The sequence below is a fragment of the Lethenteron reissneri genome, chromosome 2, assembly GCF_015708825.2.
Source record: "Lethenteron reissneri isolate LAM-NWPU_2019-01 chromosome 2, ASM1570882v1, whole genome shotgun sequence".
Classification (NCBI taxonomy): Eukaryota; Metazoa; Chordata; class Hyperoartia; order Petromyzontiformes; family Petromyzontidae; genus Lethenteron; species Lethenteron reissneri.
In genome coordinates, this window is record NC_083780.1 from 12,344,044 (window position 1) to 12,355,840 (window position 11,797).

Below are 11,797 nucleotides of genomic sequence, written 5' to 3' on the forward strand. Positions count from 1 at the left end.
GGTTCGTCTCCAAATTGTCTCTCCAAAAATCATTGAGACTGCCTCGCAAGAAAGGATTCTGTGTCTCACGATATTTTGTATATACCACCTCCCACCCCAAGATACGATCTCTATCATTCAGACTTGTCTAAGCGTGGTCTCACCTGGGAAAAACCAAGACACCTTGCTCCTCCCCCCCCCTATGTGTCTGTACCCGCGTTTCTTACCCGTCTTCACTCTATCGTTGCGTTTGTCTAACCGATTGTAAAACAGTTCCCATTCATATTTTTTCTCAGAGCGTCAGATAAAGTTGTCCACGTCTCTCTCAATGCCCAACCCGTGTGTCTATTATCTCCTGGAGTCCATCCTGTCTCCCCCCTGTCTCTTGTTTCGTCCTCTATCCCTGTCCGAACATGTCTCAACGCGTCTCTTTTCCTCCCTCCATCCGCAATGCTTTGCCCGCGTCTCTCTTTGTGCATACATAGACAAAATAGATCTCCCTGTCTCTCTCTCGCTCGTCACCGTGTCTCTCTTTACCCCGTGTGCCCCAGTCCTCGTGTCACCGTTGTCCGTCACAATATTGTCCGTCTCTGCTGGTCGCCACAGCCGATATATCCACCTCCCTCTCTTATGCTGTACACCCCCGTCTCTACCGGCAGCTACTCCCCGTGGTTGTCTCGGGGTGTCTCTCTCGTCACGTCCCGTCTACCGACCTGACTCCTCTTGCCCCCAACCCTGACAGTCTCATCTCATCCCAACCAGACTTCGTCTCTCATCCCAACCAACTCATCTCATCCCAACCAACTCATCCCAACCAACTCATCCCAACCCAACCCATCTCATCCCAACCAACTCATCTCATCCCAACCAACTCATCTCAACCAACTCATCTCATCCCAACCAACTCCTCTCATCCCAACCAACTCATCCCAACCAACTCATCTCATCCCAACCAACTCATCTCATCCCAACCAACTCATCTCATCCCAACCAACTCATCTCATCCCAACCAACTCCTCTCATCCCAACCAGTCCCATCCCAACCAACTCATCTCATCCCAACCAACTCCTCTCATCCCAACCAACTCATCTCATCCCAACCAACTCATCTCATTCCAACCAACTCATCTCATCCCAACCAACTCATCTCATCCCAACCAGTCCCATCCCAACCAACTCATCTCATCCCAACCAACTCATCTCATCCCAACCAACTCCTCTCATCCCAACCAACTCATCCCAACCAACTCATCTCATCCCAACCAGTCTCATGCCATCCCAACCAAACTCATCTCATCCAACCAAACTCATCTCATCCCAGACTCGTCTCATCCCAACCAGAATTGTCTCTCTACGTAACATCTCTCACCACGTATGTAAAGTCCGTCTGCATCCCTCCTCCCATACCCCGCCACCATCACGGTCCATCCTCTTCCCTATCAGCTTGTCAATGTCCGCGTCCGTCTCTCTGCCCTTGTCTTTGTGTGCTCGTATTGGCAGAATGTGCGTGCATCTCATCTTGTCTGTGTTATCCGATCGCGAAGTCTGTGTGAGTCTGTCTATCTTAAACCCTCCTCCGTTTGGTCTCTCCTGGATTTCCCCAGGTACCCGCAAATCACCCGGTCTGTCTGTGTGTCATCTCCCACCTCGTCTGTGTCATCCTTCCCACTTCGTCTGTGTGTCATCTCCCACCTCGTCTGTGTGTCATCTCCCACCTCGTCTGTGTGTCATCTCCCACCTCGTCTGTGTGTCATCTCCCACCTCGTCTGTGTGTCATCTCCCACCTCGTCTGTGTGTCATCTCCCACCTCGTCTGTGTAGCTCTCCCACCTCGTCTGTGTGTCATCTCCCACCTCGTCTGTGTGTCATCTCCCTCTTCGTCTGTGTCCATCTCCCACTTCGTCTGCGTGGTCATCTCCCACCTCGTCTGCGTGTCATCTCCCACCTCGTCTGTGTGTCATCTCCCACCTCGTCTGTGTGTCATCTCCCACTTCGTCTGTGTGTCATCTCCCACCTCGTCTGTGTGTCATCTCCCTCTTCGTCTGCGTGTCATCTCCCACCTCGTCTGTGTGTCATCTCCCACCTCGTCTGTGTGTCATCTCCCACTCGTCTGTGTGTCATCTCCCACCTCGTCTGGGTGTCATCTCCCACCTCGTCTGTGTGTCATCTCCCACCTCGTCTGCGTGTCATCTCCCCACCTCGTCTGCGTGTCATCTCCCCCTCGTCTGTGTCATCTCCCACCTCGTCTGTGTGTCATCTCCCACCTCGTCTGTGTGTCCCATCTCCCACCTCGTCTGGTGTCATCTCCCACCTCGTCTGTGTGTCATCTCCCACCTTCGTCGTGTGTCATCTCCCACCTTCGTCTGTTGTCATCTCCCACTCGTCTGTGTGTCTATCTCCCACCTCGTCTGTGTGTCATCTCCCACCTCGTCTGTGTGTCATCTCCCACCTCGTCTGTGTGTCATCTCCCACCTCGTCTGTGTGTCATCTCCCACCTCGCTGGTCATCCCCACATCCGTCTGTGTGTCATCTCCCACTCGTCTGCGTGTCATCTCCCACCTCGTCTGCGTTGTCATCTCCCACCTCGTCTGTGTGTCATCTCCCACCCTGTCTGGGTCATCTCCACCTCGTCTGTGTGTCATCTCCCACCTCGTCTCGTGTGTCATCTCCACCTCGTCGTGTGTCATCTCCCCACCTCGTACTGGTGTCTCTCCAATCTCCCACCTCGTCTGTGTGTCATCTCCCACTCGTCTGTGTGTCATCTCCCACCTTCGTCTGGTGTCATCTCCCACCTCGTCTGTGTGTCATCTCCCACCTCGTCTGTGTGTCATCTCCCACCTCGTCTGTGTGTCATCTCCCACCTCGTCTGCTGTGTCCATCTCCCACCTCGTCTGTGTGTCACTCTCCCACCTCGTCTGTGGTGTCATCTCCCACCTCGTCTGCGTGTCATCTCCCACCTCGTCTGTGTGTCATCTCCCACCTCGTCTGTGTGTCATCTCCCACCTCGTCTGTGTGGTCATCTCCCACCTTCGTCTGGTGTCATCTCCACCTCGTCTGTGTGTCATCTCCCACCTCGTCTGTGTGTCATCTCCCACCTCGTCTGTGTGTCATCTCCCACCTCGTCTGTGTGTCATCTCCCACCTCGTCTGCGTGTCATCTCCCACTCGTCTGTGTGTCATCTCCCACCATCGTCTGTGTGTCATCTCCCACCCGTCTGTGTGTCATCTCCCCTCGTCTGTGTGTCATCTCCCACCTCGTCTGTGTGTCATCTACCCCCTCGTCTGTGTGTCATCTCCCATCTTCGTCTGTGTGTCATCTCCCACCTCGTCTGTGTGTCATCTCCCACCTCGTCCTGTGTGTCTATCTCCCACCCTCGTCTGTGTGTCATCTCCCACCTCGTCTGTGTGTCATCTCCCACCTCGTCTGTGTGTCATCTCCCACCTCGTCTGTGTGTCATCTCCCACCTCGTCTGTTGTCTCCCACCTCGTCTGGTGTCATCTCCCACCTCGTCTGTGTGTCATCTCCCACCTCGTCTGTGTGTCATCTCCCACCTCGTCTGTGTGTCATCTCCCACCTCGTCTGTGTGTATCTCCCACCTCGTCTGTGTCATCTCCCACCTCGTCTGTGTGTCATCTCCCACCTCGTCTGTGTGTCATCTCCCACCTCGTCTGCGTGTCATCTCCCCTCGTCTGCGTGTCATCTCCCATCGTCTGTGTGTCATCTCCCACCTCGTCTGTGTGTCATCTCCCACCTCGTCTGTGTGTCATCTCCCACCTCGTCTGTGTGTCATCCCACCTCGTCTGTGTGTCATCTCCCACCTCGTCTGTGTGTCATCTCCCACCTCGTCTGTGTGTCATCTCCCACCTCGTCTGTGTGTCATCTCCCACCTCGTCTGTGTGTCATCTCCCACCTCGTCTGTGTGTCATCTCCCACCTCGTCTGTGTGTCATCTCCCACCTCGTCTGTGTGTCATCTCCCACCTCGTCTGTGTGTCATCTCCCACTTCGTCTGTGTGTCATCTCCCACCTCGTCTGCGTGTCATCTCCCACCTCGTCTGCGTGTCTCCACCTCGTCTGCGTGTCATCTCCCACCTCGTCTGCGTGTCATCTCCCACCTCGTCTGCGTGTCATCTCCCACCTCGTCTGGTGTCATCTCCCACCTCGTCTGTGTGTCATCTCACCTCGTCTGCGTGTCATCCCACCTCGTCTGTGTCATCTCCCACCTCGTCTGCGTGTCATCTCCACCTCGTCTGTGTGTCATCTCCCACCTCGTCTGTGTCATCTCCCACCTCGTCTGCGTGTCATCTCCCACCTCGTCTGCGTGTCATCTCCCACCTCGTCTGCGTGTCATCTCCCACCTCGTCTGTGTGTGATCTCCCACCTCGTCTGTGTGTGCTCTCCCACCTCGTCTGTGTGTCATCTCCCACCTCGTCTGTGTCATCTCCCACCTCGTCTGTGTCATCTCCCACCTCGTCTGTGTCATCTCCACCTCGTCTGTGTCATCTCCCACCTCGTCGTGTCATCTCCCACTTCGTCTGTGTGTCATCTCCCACCTCGTCTGTGTGTCATCTCCCACCTCGTCTGTGTCATCTCCCACCTCGTCTGTGTCATCTCCCACCTCGTCTGTGTCATCTCCCACCTCGTCTGTGTGTCATCTCCCACCTCGTCTGCGTGTCATCTCCCACCTCGTCTGTGTCATCTCCCACCTCGTCTGTGTCATCTCCCACCTCGTCTGTGTCATCTCCCACCTCGTCTGTGTCATCTCCACCTCGTCTGTGTGTCATCTCCCACCTCGTCTGTGTGTCATCTCCCACCTCGTCTGTGTCATCTCCCACCTCGTCTGTGTGTCATCTCCCACTTCGTCTGTGTGTCATCTCCCACCTCGTCTGTGTGTCATCTCCCACCTCGTCTGTGTGTCATCTCCCACCTCGTCTGTGTCATCTCCCACCTCGTCTGTGTCATCTCCCACCTCGTCTGTGTGTCATCTCCCACCTCGTCTGTGTGTCATCTCCCACCTCGTCTGTGTCATCTCCCACCTCGTCTGTGTCATCTCCCACCTCGTCTGTGTCATCTCCCACCTCGTCTGTGTCATCTCCCACCTCGTCTGTGTGTCATCTCCCACCTCGTCTGTGTCATCTCCCACCTCGTCTGTGTCATCTCCCACCTCGTCTGTGTCATCTCCCACCTCGTCTGTGTCATCTCCCACCTCGTCTGTGTCATCTCCCACCTCGTCTGTGTCATCTCCCACCTCGTCTGTGTCATCTCCCACCTCGTCTGCGTGTCATCTCCCACCTCGTCTGCGTGTCATCTCCCACCTCGTCTGCGTGTCATCTCCCACCTCGTCTGTGTCATCTCCCACCTCGTCTGTGTCATCTCCCACCTCGTCTGTGTCATCTCCCACCTCGTCTGTGTCATCTCCCACCTCGTCTGTGTCATCTCCCACCTCGTCTGTGTGTCATCTCCCACCTCGTCTGTGTCATCTCCCACCTCGTCTGTGTCATCTCCCACCTCGTCTGTGTCATCTCCCACCTCGTCTGTGTGTCATCTCCCACCTCGTCTGTGTGTCATCTCCCACCTCGTCTGTGTGTCATCTCCCACCTCGTCTGTGTCATCTCCCACCTCGTCTGTGTGTCATCTCCCACCTCGTCTGTGTGTCATCTCCCACCTCGTCTGTGTGTCATCTCCCACCTCGTCTGTGTGTCATCTCCCACCTCGTCTGTGTGTCATCTCCCACCTCGTCTGTGTGTCATCTCCCATCCTCGTCTGTGTGTCATCTCCCCCTCGTCTGTGTGTCATCTCCCACCTCGTCTGTGTGTCATCTCCCACCTCGTCTGTGTGTCATCTCCCACCTCGTCTGGTGTCATCTCCCACCTCGTCTGTGTGTCATCTCCCACCTCGTCTGTGTGTCATCTCCCACCTCGTCTGTGTGTCATCTCCCACCTCGTCTGTGTGTCATCTCCCACCTCGTCTGTGTGTCATCTCCCACCTCGTCTGTGTGTCATCTCCCACTTCGTCTGTGTGTCATCTCCCACCTCGTCTGTGTGTCATCTCCCACCTCGTCTGTGTGTCATCTCCCACCTCGTCTGTGTGTCATCTCCCACTTCGTCTGTGTGTCATCTCCACTTCGTCTGTGTGTCATCTCCCACTCGTCTGTGTGTCATCTCCCACCTCGTCTGTGTGTCATCTCCCACCTCGTCTGTGTGTCATCTCCCACCTCGTCTGTGTGTCATCTCCCACCTCGTCTGTGTGTCATCTCCCACCTCGTCTGTGTTGTCATCTCCCACCTCGTCTGTGTGTCATCTCCCACCTCGTCTGTGTGTCATCTCCCACCTCGTCTGTGTGTCATCTCCCACTTCGTCTGTGTGTCATCTCCCACCTCATCTCCCACTTCGTCTGTGTGTCATCTCCCACCTCGTCTGTGTGTCATCTCCCACTTCGTCTGTGTGTCATCTCCCACCTCGTCTGTGTGTCATCTCCCACCTTCGTCTGTGTGTCATCTCCCACCTCGTCTGTGTGTCATCTCCCACCTCGTCTGTGTGTCATCTCCCACCTCGTCTGTGTGTCATCTCCCACCTCGTCTGTGTGTCATCTCCCACCTCGTCTGTGTGTCATCTCCCACTTCGTCTGTGTGTCATCTCCCACCTCGTCCTGTGTGTCATCTCCCACCTCGTCTGTGTGTCATCTCCCACCTCGTCTGTGTGTCATCTCCCACCTCGTCTGTGTGTCATCTCCCACTTCGTCTGTGTGTCATCTCCCACCTCGTCTGCGTGTCATCTCCCACTTCGTCTGTGTGTCATCTCCCACCTCGTCTGTGTCATCTCCCACTTCGTCTGTGTCATCTCCCACCTCGTCTGTGTGTCATCTCCCACCTCGTCTGTGTGTCATCTCCCACCTCGTCTGTGTGTCATCTCCCACCTCGTCTGTGTGTCATCTCCCACTTCGTCTGTGTGTCATCTCCCACCTCGTCTGTGTGTCATCTCCCACTTCGTCTGTGTCATCTCCCACTTCGTCTGTGTGTCATCTCCCACCTCGTCTGCGTGTCATCTCCCACTTCGTCTGTGTCATCTCCCACCTCGTCTGTGTGTCATCTCCCACTTCGTCTGTGTGTCATCTCCCACTTCGTCTGTGTGTCATCTCCCACCTCGTCTGTGTCATCTCCCACTTCGTCTGTGTGTCATCTCCCACCTCGTCTGTGTGTCATCTCCCACCTCGTCTGTGTGTCATCTCCCAACTTCGTCTGCGTGTCTATCTTCCATTCCACCTCGCTGGCTATCTGACTGTCCGCTGTCTGCGTGCCTGTACGTAAATCTCCACCGTCACACACGTGTGTGTGTGTGTCTATCTCCCATCTCGCTATCTGCCCGCCTGTCTGCCCATCTCCCCCGTCCACGTGTCTCTCGCTCTGCCTGTCTACCTGCCGGCGTGGTGCGCCCTGCGCCACCCACGTGCGTGGCGTGTGTGCGCGACGCGGCGTTCGCCACTTTTCTCACCCCGCGGGGCGAGCGAGCGAGCGAGCGGCGGAGGAGGAAGAGGCGAGGAGGAGCGAGAAGGCTGAGGGCGGTGTCGTGGCCCCCGCGTCCCGGCGAATGCGAAAAATCCGCGGAGAAAAATTCACGGGAAAAAACCGCGGGCGGCGCGGGGAGGCGGCGGCGCCGGGCGCCGGGCGCCTGTGGCGGCGGGGCGACGCGCGGCCGTTAGCGTCGCGACGCGCTGCACCCTGGGACAAACCGCCGCGCTAAAATTTCAAATTTTCGCGCCTTATAAGGGCATGGCGTGGGCGGGGCGAGCGAACGGAGCCACGCGATTGGCTGGAGACGTCTTTTTGAATAAGCGCGCGCTTTTTTTAATACACCCCGAGCCGGCTGCGGGGCGGGGCTGTTGGGGGGGGGGGGGGGGTTGGTGGGTGTGTGGGGGGGTGAAATGCACGCGATGTGATTGGCTGGCTGGGGAAGCTACGCGCGGGGTTTTTTTGCCCCCCCCCCCAACCCACAGGTGCTTAAATATGAGCGGGCGTGGTGGGGGGGGGGCTTAGGGGGGGCTTGGGGGGTGTGGGGGATCTGAGGGGAGGGGTGAAGGGGGGGCTCGCGACCCGAAAACAAATCGTGATTGGTTGTCTTTAAATTTTTAAATTATGGCGCCTTTATATGGACATGGAGTTCAATGTTTGACGTTGATATTTTTTTTCTTTCAAAAAGCGGCTTATAAAATGCAAAAGCGCGACCCGTTAGAAGGAAAAGAATATATTTTATTTTTTTATTATTAAACTCAATTAAGGCGCCTTGTTTGGGCATAAAATGGGCGGTGCGCCGTGTACTGAACGCTTATTGGCTGTTTTTTTTATTTAAAATTAAGCGATAACGTTTACGATTTATTAATCTCATATTGTCAAAATCTTGTTCTCTGCCCGCTGTCTCGTCGCCTTACCCTTGATTAACTCACTTCTATGTCCCCCTGCAGTTATGAGCAAAGTTATCTCGGTTTTATATGCTTTTGTTATTTATTCTTTTGATGGTGAAATCATAAAAGTTCCTTGTGGATAAACTCAATCCCCCGTCATAGGAACGTACAATTTCCACCACTCTGTCTCCAGGGCGTATACACAATTGAGCCATAAGCCTCAAATGCACGTTTGACAAAGGAATCACCTTTATTATTGTTATATATACTGTATAGAAAATGCATTTTTAAGAAGAACTCCGTTCTGAATCCACCCCAAAAAAAAATCATCATTATTATTTAATAAATATATATATAGCATCCTCCACCCTTTCAGTTTTGAATGTGGGCGCCATATATGGGCATGACGTAGGCGGGGCAAATTTGGAGGCCGCTGATTGGCCGCTCCCCGTTTGAAATTATAACCGTTGCACGTTGGGCCCCCCCCCCACCGGGCCCCACCACTTGCCCCCCCCCCCCGTTTCCTCTCTTTTGATTGGACCTTCCTAATATGGGCATGGGAAGGGGGGTGGGTGCTGGCCGATTCTCTGTTTAAAGCCAGAGTCCGTTATTCGTTATTCGCACCTTTTTTTTATTCTCATTATTGTTATTTGAATCGGTCGCAAAAAAGAATGTTGTCGGTTACGCACTTTATTTGTTGCTTCTTTTTGTGTGCGTGGGTTTTTTTTCGTTTTGCACACACCCCACCAACCCCCCCCCCCCAACAAACATTTTTTAACGTTCTATATCGTAAATACGCAGAGCTCTCACACAAATTCATTCTGTGGGGTCATGATGATGGCAGTGATGAGCATCACTGCGCTTTGTGAACCCCGGTAACCCGAGTTCAATTCCAGGCCACGGCTAACATCAGCAGAACCCTCTGCCCACCACCACTGACCAGCGTGGTGAAGTATGGTCAAACAACCGCCACGGCCGAATTCCACGGCGTGGAAAGAGGCCCTCATCTCGCGGTGGAACTAACGCTGTAAACGATTCCCATTGTTATTGCAAACTAATTATTTCATCTCAGGCTTACAACCCTGCTACAGTCCCTAGTGCCATCCGGAACCGAACTATCAACATCTCAGCCTCTCTGCAAATTAATTCAGCGGTGCCTTGGCCGCAAAGGGCCGCACTGTTGAGAGGAAGGGGACCGTACGAGTCAAAAGCTTTCAGATGTTGTCGTTGTCATTTTAAGATGTTTTCTTGTTCATGTTTTTGTTTGTTGCGGTTGCACCCGATTCAAGAGCCGAATGGCTCACCAGGGGCTCTACCAAATAAATGAAACTGAAAAAAAAATGAAAACACTGGTGCAACGGGTCTCGCGATGGCATTGCGGTCTGATGAGATTGGGTTCGCCTACTGGAAGAGTAGGCCAAACACCCTGTAGACAGGCTCTCTAGAGTTCCCCTCGAGCGAAGACCCTTCCGCCATGAGTGACGTGGACAAGCTATTGCAGGTCTGCGCCTGTACCTCCTGTATTGATTGAAGGATTGATTTTTTTATTAAAGTGCTATACCGGTTAAAGGGGACTGCATTGATTTCACCTGTCGGTGGTGGCCATGCACTTGACCTGTGATCCCCAGCACTGCGGAGGCTGGGGTCACACAAATGTTGTGAAAACTCAAGTCCGGTGGGCGTTGGGGAAGTGCCCATACCCCTGGCTTGCCAGAAGGCAGTGCAGAATAAGTATAACCCGTAAAAACAAAGGTTTTCACTATAAATCCTTTATATGCGTGGCGGCTAGAGTCCTCTCGTCCTCTGGCTTGAGATGGCTGCCACCTATGGGTCAGATGATTGCATTGCACCATTAAGCAATTGGTAATTAAATATAATATTTTTGTCCTAAAAAGTGTAAAATTTTGGGGAAAAATTTTCACGAACATTAATTGTCACGCACAACGAGTCTGTGTGGAAAATGTCAGCTCGATTGGATCACGGGAAGTGGGTTAAAAAACGACCGAAAGATTTGCATGGTCCTAAGCAAGCAAGCGAACTTAATATAAAGGATTTTTAAAAAATGTGGACTCCACCTACTCTTTGGGTTTTTCGGTAAAGTCACGTAGGTAAAAAAAAATGAAATGAAAACAACTAAATTAAATCACGACGTTTCGGGCGCTTGTGTTTACCTACGTGACTTTACCGAAAAAACTAAAGAGTATGAATCCTTGCAGTCACGAAAGCTTCAAATCTAGAATGGACTCCACCTGTTCCATCTGCACGCGGGAACAGGCCGTTTGCTCCGGGTTTCCTCCAAATTCAATGGCCGATCACATCTTCATATGTAGAGGACGGCAGAGCTCTGCAGTTGGGGTGGGGGGGGGGGTTTGACGCCGCGTGGCTGCTGCCTTCCCACTCGACTGTGCTTCCTTCTCGCGCCTCTGAGTTGCTATCTCTCTTCTAGAGTAAAGGAAAACTGTACTATAGAGTGCGGGGGCGCGTTTCAAATAGAAATTATGAATAATATTCTTGGTTATTTCGGTAAAGTCACGTAGAAGGGAAATAATAAAATAATAAATAAATAAACTTGCAATTTTGTTTAAAAAATATTTTTAAAAAAATTTGTTTATATTTTTATTATTTCCCTTCTACGTGACTTTACCGAAAGAACCAAGAATATGAATGCCTGCAGTCGCGAAAGCTTTAAATCGAAAAGTATTAATACTATTTAAGTGGAGGGGATAGAGACGGGGGAGATTTTCATGGATAGTTGCTGTGGATTTGCACAACGGGCATTGCTTTAATTGAACCAGGCGACGCAGGGTATCGCTTAATTGTGAAGATATCGCTTGTGTCAGCCGCGGAAGGGGATTTAGCGGAGGTTCGTGGAGAAACGTGCGTTTACCACTACGCCCACCTCCCTCTGTCAGATCCGTTTATGTGGAGTTCGCGTGATACCTGCAGCCGCTAGATGCCGCTACGATTTTTTTTTATCTCATCTCGAAAACGTATCGAATCACCAGGGGTGGGTGAATCGTAACATCACTAGAAATTAAAGTTTCGGACACCGATCATGCAGGTATAATATACCCACTGCTGTATGAAGGTCTCCAAATCATCGCCATCTCAGTTTCACGTACAAACAAATCCACCAGCTTCTCAAAGTGAGCCGATGTCATCCATCCTTCCTCTGCGACGGCACGGCCTCTCTCGGACGAATTCTCTTTCTACACGCTTTGATTTAACTCACTCTGTCTGTTGTTGTTGTCGTTGTTGTATCCTCAAATCTTGTAACTCAATTTTAACCCACTTCCCAATGTGGTATCGACTGCAAACTTGGTATACTTATGTCATACTGATGACAATACTATATTCTATCATAAAAAACAAAATATATTTTTAAACATTCTTTTTTAGATGTTATGTTTCGGCTTGGGTCTAA